This window comes from Abrus precatorius, unplaced genomic scaffold, assembly GCF_003935025.1.
Source record: "Abrus precatorius isolate BTA unplaced genomic scaffold, Abrus_2018 Scaffold8, whole genome shotgun sequence".
Lineage (NCBI taxonomy): Eukaryota > Viridiplantae > Streptophyta > Magnoliopsida > Fabales > Fabaceae > Abrus > Abrus precatorius.
This window is the reverse complement of record NW_020874428.1, coordinates 8,514,686-8,525,854: the sequence shown is the minus strand read 5'-3', so window position 1 is coordinate 8,525,854 and position 11,169 is coordinate 8,514,686. Positions and strand designations below refer to the sequence as shown.

The window sequence follows — 11,169 nt, the reverse complement described above, 5'->3', positions numbered from 1 at the left end:
CGAATTGATGTATTGATTCGACTTTATCTTCTGAACTTTAAGTTCTTGGATTAATTGAGTTGTTAATTCTGCTTTTCATGCAATCTTTGAATGGAAATTCATTTGATTAATCAAGAGGAATCTTTACCAATGGGAATTGGATTGTTTGCTCCGATCTAAATTGGCAACCAGAGTTTAGGGATTTCTTAGGGATAAGGAGACCTAATTCTGCAATCTTATTGTTCTAATTCTTAATGCAACTTGAAATTGAATCTTACCTAAGGGATTAGGGAGGTTTAGTGGATTGTTAGGGTCAATGAGTTAAGGAATTAACCTTTGGCTAGGTATATGTGAAACTGATTGTCAATTATTCAATTGCTTGAATGTTCAGAGGATTTAATTGGATTGATATTGATATTCTTGTGAAGTAAATTCTTAACTATCCTTCATTCCTATCTCATTTCATTAAATACTCTATTTTTCTGCAAGTTCTTTACTTTAATTGCTTTTGTTTACTGCTGTTATATGTTACAAATCTCATTCCAAAATTCGTATGGCTCAAATGGTTATAATTCTGTGAAGTGGTACTTGAAACCTAAATTCCCTGTGGAGACGATATTCTGATCTTAAATTTACTCATCACTTGCTGCAATTCTAGTGCACTTGCTAGTGTTAGATTGCAAACAACAAAGACTCATAGGAAAAATGTATAACTCTCTAGATATAACGCCTTAAATTTAGTTTCTAAAATAAATGAATTTCACAAAATAGGAAAAATAAAACTTTCATTCAAACGATTTTTCAAGGCATAGTTCAGCAAAGTATGTTCAAGGATAAGGATAGATTACAATTTAAGTTAATAATTGCCACAGGACTTAATCAATACATTTTAGTTTCAAAACAAGATAAATATTCTAAGTACTATAGCAGTGTCATCCATTCCTTCATTGAGTGCAGTGCTGATCATCTTAGTTACCTGAAAAATAAATATAAGGGTGAGTACTCTACACTATCTAACACACACAAACATAAAGACTCACCTTGCACACTCCACATGTTTTCTAACATATTCTACTCAACTATAATCAACCATAATCAACACTTTCAAGCATTCCAATTCAATTCAGAACCGATACGCTCACCACATCAACAACATTCATACACACACGTGTGCTCACTTCATGTAGCCACGCTCGCTGTGGCACTATGATCACAGTTTCACACCATGGATAGTTGCCAATTACCCACACCTCACAGATACCACGTGTGCGGTCACGAATTACTCCGCAAAGGTGTTGGTTAGAGGCTGAGTCAGGAGGAAAGTGTGTGGCTTGTGGTGCACCATGCTCACTGTTGGTGTCACCACCACCCTTTTTTCCCTAAGGTATTTCTACCGTCCCCATCTTCCATACCCTTAGTGTATCGCTGAACCATTCATAGCATATTTACATCCGCATTTAACATGCCTATTGATGAATCCATATTTTACAATAGTTTTTAGTGCAATTAATAAAGAAAACATGCTAGAAATAGTAGAAAACCCTTAAAAAAATAATAAAATATTGCATGTCACTTTTAAACATAGTTATTTTAAAATTAATTGATTTTCTATGTAAAAAGTGACATTTCAAGTATGCTTTTGTAGGGAATTCTGACTAAGTTCATGAGGATTGAATGATCAAAGGAAAAATAGAAGAAAAGTAGCAAAAATTGGAGGAAAAAAGTTGATAATTGAAGAACAGCCTCTGAGTGATCACTTTCGCTGGTGAAAGTGATCACTCCAGAACCATAAAATGAAGAAGAGCTTCTGCGTAATCACTTTTGCTGGCAAAAGTGATCATTCCAGAGAGGTTGCAATGAGAAGAGCTTCTGCGTAATCACTTTTTCTAGACAAAGTGAGTGTTCCAGAGAGTCCTCCAAGAAGAGTAGCTGCGCGTGTTCACTATTATCCACAAAAGTGAACACGCGCAAGAAGGTAGCTTCTGCGTGTTCACTATTTCTAGCAGAAGTGAAGACGTGCATGACATTAGTAAAGGAAGCTTCTGCGTGGCTACTATTTTCAACAAAAGTGAACACTTTGAAGTGCACGTGGCTACTATCATCAGCAAAAGTGAACACGCGCAAGTGGAAATGAAGAATTAGCTTCTGCGTGATTACTATTTCTGGAAAAAGTGATCACGCCAGCAGAGCGGGAATTCTATAAAAGGCAGTTAGCTCAAGAATTTAGGGAGTTTTTGTTCATTTTTCATTTTCCATTTGTTTTTGTTGTTGAGAGAGTTAGAGAGAGAGATTGAGGACGAATACTAAGCTTCATTTCTTGAGGGATCAGATTGGAGATTGACTTGAAGATGTTTCTTCTTCTTTCATTCTTTTCTCCTCTTCTCTTCTTTTCTCTTTTTGTAATGTTTGCTTAAACTTTTTGTGTTTAGGAACTTTGAATCTGAAATGGAAATGTTGAATTGATTTTGGATCTGAACGTTAAGTTTTGGATTGGATTGAGTGATTGGTTCTGCTGTTAAAGTAGTGATTGAATGGAAATTTGATCAACTAATCATAGAGGAACTCTTATCAATGGGAATTGAATTTGTTTCTCAGATCTGAATTAATTGCCAAGGTTATTGGTTTCTTAGGGATAAGATATCTTAATATTGCAATCTTTTGGTTTCTCAAACTTAATGCAGCATTTGATTGGATTAGATCTAAGGGATTAAAGTGATTTGATTAGATGCTAGATTCATTGAGGCAAGGGATTGTCCTTTGATTAATATAACGTGAAACTGATTGTCATTCTATCTAAATGCTTGAAAGTTCAGAACTTTATTGATTAAATGTTGAAGTTTTGGTGAAACAATTTCCTAACTACTTTTTCTACATCTGTTTACTATATTCTTTTGTACTAACCGTTCTGTTTTACTTTCTAATTTCGTTTTTGATACATTCATACCAAATCCATCTGAAATTTGTAAAGCTCAACTAATTGTGATCTTGTGAAGTGGTAATTGAGAACTTTATTCCCTGAGGACGATACCTGGAACTCAATTTGATTCTAAGATTTTTTTTATAACTTGCTACAACAACACTAGTACACTTGCTAGTCAGTTTACTTTCAGTGCAACAACAGTTGTAAGAGTAACAAGTTTTTGGTGCCGTTGCCGGGGAATAATTTGTTTCAATATCATTAGTATCAAGAAAATAACTAGATTGAGCATTTGTTTCTTTAAATTTTCTGCAAATATTACATTACATGTGCAGTTTTCTGTTTTCATTATACTATATTTGTATTTAGTTGTATATGCGTGGCAAAAATAAAAATAAATCTACTCTTGTCTTTGATCCTGACATTGATAGAACTCTTAGGAGATTAAGAAAAGAGACTAGAGCAGAGAGATCTTTAGGAAGTGATAGTGATCTAGAGGTTATACATTCTCCAGAATTTCAAGTCACTTCTTTTGCAAATAGGAAACATTCACCTTTTAGACAACGAACTCCAAAAGTTGAAATGGCAGAACAACATAGAATGAGAACACTAGGAGATTATGCAATTCCAAATATGCAAGGCTATAATTCTTCAATTGTTAGACCAACCATTTAAGCCAATCATTTTGAGATAAAACCAGCCTTACTTCACCTAGTGCAGTAGGACCAATTTTCTGGTGGAAAATCTGATGATCCTAATCTGCATATTTCTAATTTTTTGCAGCTGTGTGATACTATAAGGATGAATGGAGTAAGTGAAGATGCTATAAGACTGAGGCTACTTCCATTTTCTTTAAGAGACAAAGCCAAATGTTGGTTACAAGCACAGCCTCAGGGAAGTATCACCACATGGACTGAACTTGTGAATAAACTTCTAACAAAATATTTTCCTTCTTCAAAAGTTGCTAAGCTGAGAGGAGAAATAACATCTTTTGTGCAACAGGAAGGAGAATCATATATGAAGCATGGGAAAGATATAAAGAGTTTCTGAGAAGATGTCCACATCATTGTATTCCAAAATGGATGCAGCTGGAAACTTTTTATAATGGAATGAATGTAGTAACTAGAACTATGATTGATGCAACTGCAGGAGGATCTTTGAGCATGAAATCCTTGGAAGAAGCCCAAAGAATAATTGAGATGATGGCTTCATCCATGTATCAGAATTCCAACTTGAGGAATACAAGAAGAGGCAATGAATATGAAGCAAAGATGATGGAAACTTTTCTTGCACAGAATCAACTACAGAACCAATTATTTTCTGATCAAATAGCAGCTTTGACTCAGTAGATTAATAATTTGCAGACTGGAAATGTGGTAACAAGTCAGTTGACATGCGATTTTTGTAGAGGGAATCATGCTAATGGTGCATGTGATGTACCTACCCCTGAACCACAAGAGCAAGTCAATTATATGGGGAATTATCAAAGACAGCAACAATCTTATCCTCAACAAACATTTCCTCCTGGATTTCAGTATTCTAATAATAGGAATCAACAATTTTATAAATGGAATCCTCAAAATTCTGCAATGAAAAGCACTAATACATCTCTTCCATTTTCAAATGCAGGAAATCACCAACAACAGCAGTACTTTCAAGGAAATTCTTCTACTTAACCTCAAAGGAGTCAACATTCAGCTAGACCAATGAGTGAAAGAATGAACGAGATTGAGGAAACAATGTTACAATTCATGAAAGTCACTCAATCCAGCATCAAGAATCAAGAAGCTTCTATGAAGAAGTTGGAAACTCAAATTGGACAGCTGGCTGAACAATTAACAAGTAGAGATGAAGGAAGATTTCCAAGCAACACAGTGGTGAATCCAAAGGAACAATGTCAAGCTATAGTTACAAGAAGTGGAGCTGTTGTAGCTAGTCCAAAACCAGCTGAAAAGAAACTAAATAATGTTGCAGCAGAAAAGCAAGTAGAAAATGCAACAGAGAAAAGAGATTTAAAAGAAGAATTGCAGCAAGGAAACTTCAAGCTACTAAAGAGAGAACATTCAGAAAAGAATGAAGAAGTTCATAAAAGTCTTGAAAGAAAGACAAAGAAGCAATTATTTGAGGACACTTACAAGCCAATTGATCCAGAAAAATATAAGAGACTGCCTTATCCTCAAAGAGTGAAAAATCCTAAGCAAGAGGAGTAGTTTGAGAGGTTTCTAAACGTGTTCAAAAAGCTGCAAATTAACATCCAATTTGCTGAAGCTTTGGAGCAAATGTCATCTTATGCCAAATTCATGAAGGAACTACTCTCCAAGAAAAGGAAGTTAGAACATGATAAGACTGTACCCTTGACAGAGGAGTGCAGTGCTATTCTTAGAAGAAAACTTCCTAAAAAATTAAAAGACCCAAGATCCTTTAGCATACCTTGTGAAATAGGAAATTGTGCTGTGGGAAAAGCATTGTGTGATTTGGGACTGTAAAGAGAAGACTTTGATCTTCAGTGTGACAATGACGAAAATTCTAAGGCTTATGAGCCAAGGTACATGAGAGAACATGGTACAATGACGAAAGTCACCCTCTTGTTACAAAGTTTGACTAGCAAACCTCCACTATTCTTTCGCCTTCCCACACAGCATGTAGGTGGTGTAGTTCACCTTGTGCTCCTCTCGGCACCCTAAACCACCACCCTCTCTTCCCCAAGGTATTTCTACCACCCTTATCTTCTTTAGGCGAGCTCGACCTCGTTCAAGTGAGAGTATCAAGAAATGCTTTGCGAGACCACTGTCTAGTGTCTTGCTCAAGCAAGCTATGCCTTGCTCAGGCGAGATTTATGTTGCTTAAGCGAGAGCGTGCAGGACTGTAGGGTATTTAAGAGATTTTTAGCATGAAAATTTCATTTCATTCCAACCTCACATTCTCTTCTCACTTTCTCTAAACTCCTTCAAACTCCAATTACTCTTTAAATTCAAGCTTGGACATTAAATCCAAACAACTCCAAGAGAACTCCCGTAGTTGAACTCTCCTTCTCTTCAATATCTCTCCATATACTCTAGTCGAGGTAACGAGAGCTCTATTTTGTCGTTCTATTAAAGTGTTTATTTTGTCCTCATTGAAGCATTATTATATAGAGAATTTGTGAAAATATGTATTTGAAATATATTATGCATGAATGATAGTTGAGAATATGCTTGTTTAGTTGTTTGGATATAATGGTTGTGATATGTTCATATGAAATATATGATGAGTGCTCAATGTGGAATGTTAGCAAAACATGCTAAGTGATTATAGTGTTATTATATGAAATATGCATGTATGAGATGTTATGATGAAGTATGATGCTGGTTTGAAAGACTTAATAATTGAAACTATAATCTACTGGGGTTAGTAAGGTGTGTAACACTCCAAATTTTGTAATATTGATTATTTAGATATGTATATGGATATGTGTGTGAATGGATGTTGGAATGTGCACTTGAGTGCGTGATGAATATTGAATGATGATGTGTATGAATGCATATGGATAAATATGCGAGTATAAGAGTATATATAATTATGGCTGGAATTGGACTGAATTTTTGGCTAAGTGTCTGGTGCTGGGTGTTCTTGTTGTAGCGAGAGGAGTCTTGCTGTAGCGAGAGGGAATCTGGGAAGAAGGCATGAAACTGTCGCCTTCTCGCTGTAGCGAAAGATGTCTCGCTGCAGCAAGAGAGCGATAGTGAGGGGGGCATTTCTGGGTACAGTCTCGCTGTAAGGAGATTCTGCAGAAACCAGAGTGTAGTTTCCTTTAAAATTTTTGTTGTAGCGACAAGGGGCGTCATTCCAGCGAGAGAGACCAGAGGGGTATTTGAAGGGGTTAGGATTTAGGAAATTTGTTTCCCACTCCTCTCTTCAAAATCTCTTCGATTCTCTTGACCTAAAACCTTATTTCATTGATTAAATTGCCTCCAAAGCCATTCAAAAGTTAGATTAAAGATTGAAATTGTATTGGGAATGCTTAGAGTTAAGTTTTAGTGGTTAGGGTTTTGATTTCTCACCCCCATTCTCTGTTTTCTTGGTTTCCCTTGGTTCTCATGGGATTCTTCCTTGTATTTAGGACGAAATTCGTGTGGGGAGCATCTTTCTTATTGATTTAGTGTGTGGGTCTTCATTTGAGGTAAGGGGGACTTTGCCCTATCTCATTATGTTTTAAATTCGTTTATTTTACCATGGATTGCAATGTGGTTGAGATAAAATGTAGGAAGATGTATATTTAATGAGAATGGCTTGGCTGTGATTGTATTGTGATAGAAATCTGATGGAGAATATGATTTAGTAGTGATTGGATGAGTTGATTATGATTATGTTCATAAATGTGAATGATTGGTTATGATGAAATCATGGTGGAAAGGTTGCGTTGAATATTGTGTGTTGAATGTTGACTCTTGAGTGTGATAAAATGCATAATTAAGCATAGTGTGGATTATGTTAGAAATGTTGTGTGTATGGAATTATTGTGCGTTAAATGTAATGTGAATGAGTGTGGGCACCTGTGTCATGTAATGTGAATGAATGTCGCGTGTGCGGTTTACGAATATAAATATAATATGCAATTGAAATATGTGTGAATGAGGCATGTTAAATGCGGTTGTGAATATGCTGTGAATGGTTCAGCGATACACTGGAGGTGTGGACGATGAGGACGGTAGAAATACCTTAGGGAAGAGAGAGTGGTGGAAACACCAACATTGAGCATGGATGCACCACTGGCCACACACTCTTCTCCTGACTAGACCTCTGACCAATACCTTTGCCGAGAGACTTGTGACCGCACACGTGGTATCCGTAATGCAAGGGTAACCGGCGACCATCCATGGTGTGAAAATGTGATCACAGTGTCATAGTGAGTATGGCTACGTATAGTGAGAGCACATGTATATAAATGTTTTGGTGTCGTAAGTGCATTGATTGCGAATTGAAATGAAATGCTTAAAAGTGTTGCTTGTGATTGCCTATACTTGAGTAGAATATATTTTGTGAGTATTGGATAGTGCAGAGTTCTCACCCTTACATTTGTTTTTCAGGTGACCAAGCTGATCAGCACCAGGCTCAGTGAAGGGATGGATGAAACTGCTATAGGGCTTAGATTTTATTTTGAATTTACATAATTGAATTGGTCCTATAGTAGTTATTGATATAAACTTGTAATCCCTATTATTTTGGAAAGTTTTGATGAAACTCTGTATTAGGAAATTCTATTAAAATGAAATTTTAATTATTTCCATTTTGTGAAATTTATTATTTTAAAAATTAAATTAAGGTGTTACAATTTTGGTATCAAAGCAGTTCATCCAAACCGGACTGGGGTATCGGGCTGAAACGTCCAAGCTCTATGTTGATTTCTTTTGATTACCTGAAATGTAAATGTTCTTATTGATATAATGAATTGGTATGTTATTTGCTGAATTGTTGTGGGATTAGATTAGTAATGGCTGGTAGAGGTAGAGCAGCTAAAGGCACCAATGACCTCATGGAGCACATGACTCAAATTCTGGAGGCCTTGGTGCACAACTAAGGCGGAGAGCTGACTGAGTACCAAGGATTGTCTACCTTAACTATGCACGATCCTCCAAAGTTTGAGGGAGAATTCAACCCTGAGGGAGGTAGATGTCGAGAAGGTCTTTAACGCAATGGAGTGTCGTGAAGAGCACAAGGTTCCCTATGCCACATACTTGTTGTGTGAAGAAGCGGAGGACTGGTGGAGGTTTGCCAGTTAGACCTTGCCACAAGAAGGTGGCTATATCTAGTGGGAGACTTTTAAGGCGATCTTCCTAGAGAATTACTTTCCCCGAGATATGAAAAAACAGAAGGCCATAAAGTTCCTTGAACTGAAGCAAGGAAGCATAACTGCAGGGAGTATGCAGCTAAGTTCCAAAAGTTGATAAAGTACTGGCCTCACTACCAACATGAAGATGGCGATGAGGACTTGTGTGCTCAGTTCGAGCATGGACTGAGACCAGACATCCGAGCTATAGTCATTGTGTTTCAACTAATAGACTTGCCCACTCTGATGTGCAAGAGCAGGATCTTTGAAGTCAATTCAAAGGGAAAGACAGTGGACACTAGGGGAGTCGGTCTAGTGAGGCAAGATAGAAGACCTCCTAGATTCTCTAAGGGTTCATATTCGGGCTCCAGCACTCACAGTCCAAAGGGACTTTGTCTCAGGAAAGAAGCAATGGTACTGGCTCTGGCTCAAGATCAGGCTCTTTCAGAGGGCTGATCAAATGCTTTAGGTGTAGAGGGCCACACATAGTGAGGGACTGCCACAGCCACAGACAAATTATAGAAACTGTAGGAAGTTAAGACACATTGCAAATATGTGTTGGGCCACTAAGAGGAGTGGCAGTGCTAATGCAGCTCAGAGACCAGAATCAAAAGGGAGCACAGGGCCAAATATAGGGCCAAAGCTGAGCATTCCTGGTAGAGTTTTTGCCATGAGTGAAGCAAAGGCTTCGCAGTCAGAGGAGCTAATCCGAGGTAAATGCATTATTAAGGGCCAATTGCTTGATGTGTTGTTTAACTAGGGTGCTACGCACTCTTTTGTTTCGATGGACTGTGTGAAGAGTCTAGGTCTATATGTGACTGAACTGCCGTGTAACATTGTGGTGACCACCCCTACTGGTAAGTCGGTTGTGGCATCTTAGGTGTGTTTAGGATGCTCTATAATGGTGCATGGTAGGAAATTTGAGATGGACTTAATCTATTTGCCCCTGTCCCAACTGGATGTGATTTTGGGAATGGATTGACTAGCTGCCAACCATGTACTGCTGGACTATAGAGAGAAGACCTTGATCTTCGGTGCGATAATGAAAGAGGTTCCAAGGCTTATGAGCCAAGTTGCATGGGAGAACCAAGTAAACGCCAAGGCCTTTATAGTGATATTTTTAATGGAGGCTGAAAGCGTGGTGGAGCCGAAGTATATCCTAGTGGTGAGGGATTTCTTGGAGGTTTTCCCTGAAGATGTTTTTGAGTTAACACCTGAGAGGGAAATAAAGTTTGCTATAGACCTCATTCCAGGGGCAAGCCTGGTTTCTGTGGCGCCTTATAGAATGTCACCAGTGGAGTTGGCAGCAAGTGGAAGACTTGTTGTAGAAGCGGTTTGTAAGACCAAGTGTGTCACCGTGGGGAGCACCAGTGCTCTTGTTAAAGAAGAAAAATGAGAACATGAGGATGTGTGTGGACTACCGACAGCTAAACAAAGTGACAATAAAGAACAAATATTCGTTCCTGAGGATTAACGACTTGATGGACCAATTAAGAGAAGTTGCAATGTTTTCTAAGATTGACCTGAGGTCAAGGTACCATCAGATCAGGGTGAAGAATGAGGATGTCCCTAAGACAGCGTTCAGGATCCGGTATAGTCACTATGAGTATTTGGTGATGTCCTTTGGAGTGACCAACACGCCTGCGGTGTTCATGGACTACGTGAACAGGATCTTCTATGAGTTTTTGGATAAATTTGTGGTGGTATTCATTGATGACATCCTAATTTATTCAAAGACTCAGGAAGAGCATGCCGAGCACTTGAGAATTGTTCTGCAAATTTTGAAGGAGAGGCAACTGTATGCGAAATTCTCTAAGTGTGAGTTCCGGCTATCAGAGATTCAATTTATGAGGCATGTAGTGTCAAAGGAAGGAATTATGGTAGACCCTGCAAATGTGGAAGTAGTAGCTGAGTGGCCGAGGCCGACAAATGTGATTGAAGTCTACAATTTTCTGGGACTAGCAGGTTATTACAAGAAGTTTATTGAAGGATTTTCTAAGATAGCTTTGCCTTTAACGAAGTTGACCTACAAGGGAAAGGAGTTTAAGTGGACCAAAAGGTGTGAAGCTAGTTTCTTGGAGCTGAAAATAAGCTTGACTTCGGCGTCGATGTTAGCTCTGCTCGACCCGGAGCAAAAGTTAGATGTGTATTGTGATGCGTCCGGGGCATGGACTTGGGTGTATTTTGATGTAAGACGGGCGAGTAATTGCCTATGTCTCAAGGCAGTTGCGTCCTCATGAAGTCAACTATCCGACGCATGACTTGGAGTTAGCTGTGGTGGTTTATGCTCTTAAGTTATGGAGGCGCTACCTATATGGAGCAAGGTTTGAGGTGTTCAGCGACCACAAAAGCTTGAAATACTTGTTTGATCAAGGGAGCTGAATATGCGGCAGAGGAGATGGATGTAATTCCTCAAGGATTACGATTTTACATTGTCATACCATCCTAATGGCAAATATGGTGGCCT

The 11,169-nt window shown here is 38.2% G+C and overlaps 1 non-coding gene across 1 annotated transcript; it reads right to left on the bottom strand.

Moving 5' to 3' along the window:
- Positions 1 to 3,862: 3,862 nt before the first annotated feature.
- LOC113848732 lies at positions 3,863 to 3,968 on the bottom strand. Its single transcript, XR_003501992.1, has one exon. It is a non-coding gene; the product is annotated as a small nucleolar RNA R71 (small nucleolar RNA).
- Positions 3,969 to 11,169: the final 7,201 nt, after the last annotated feature.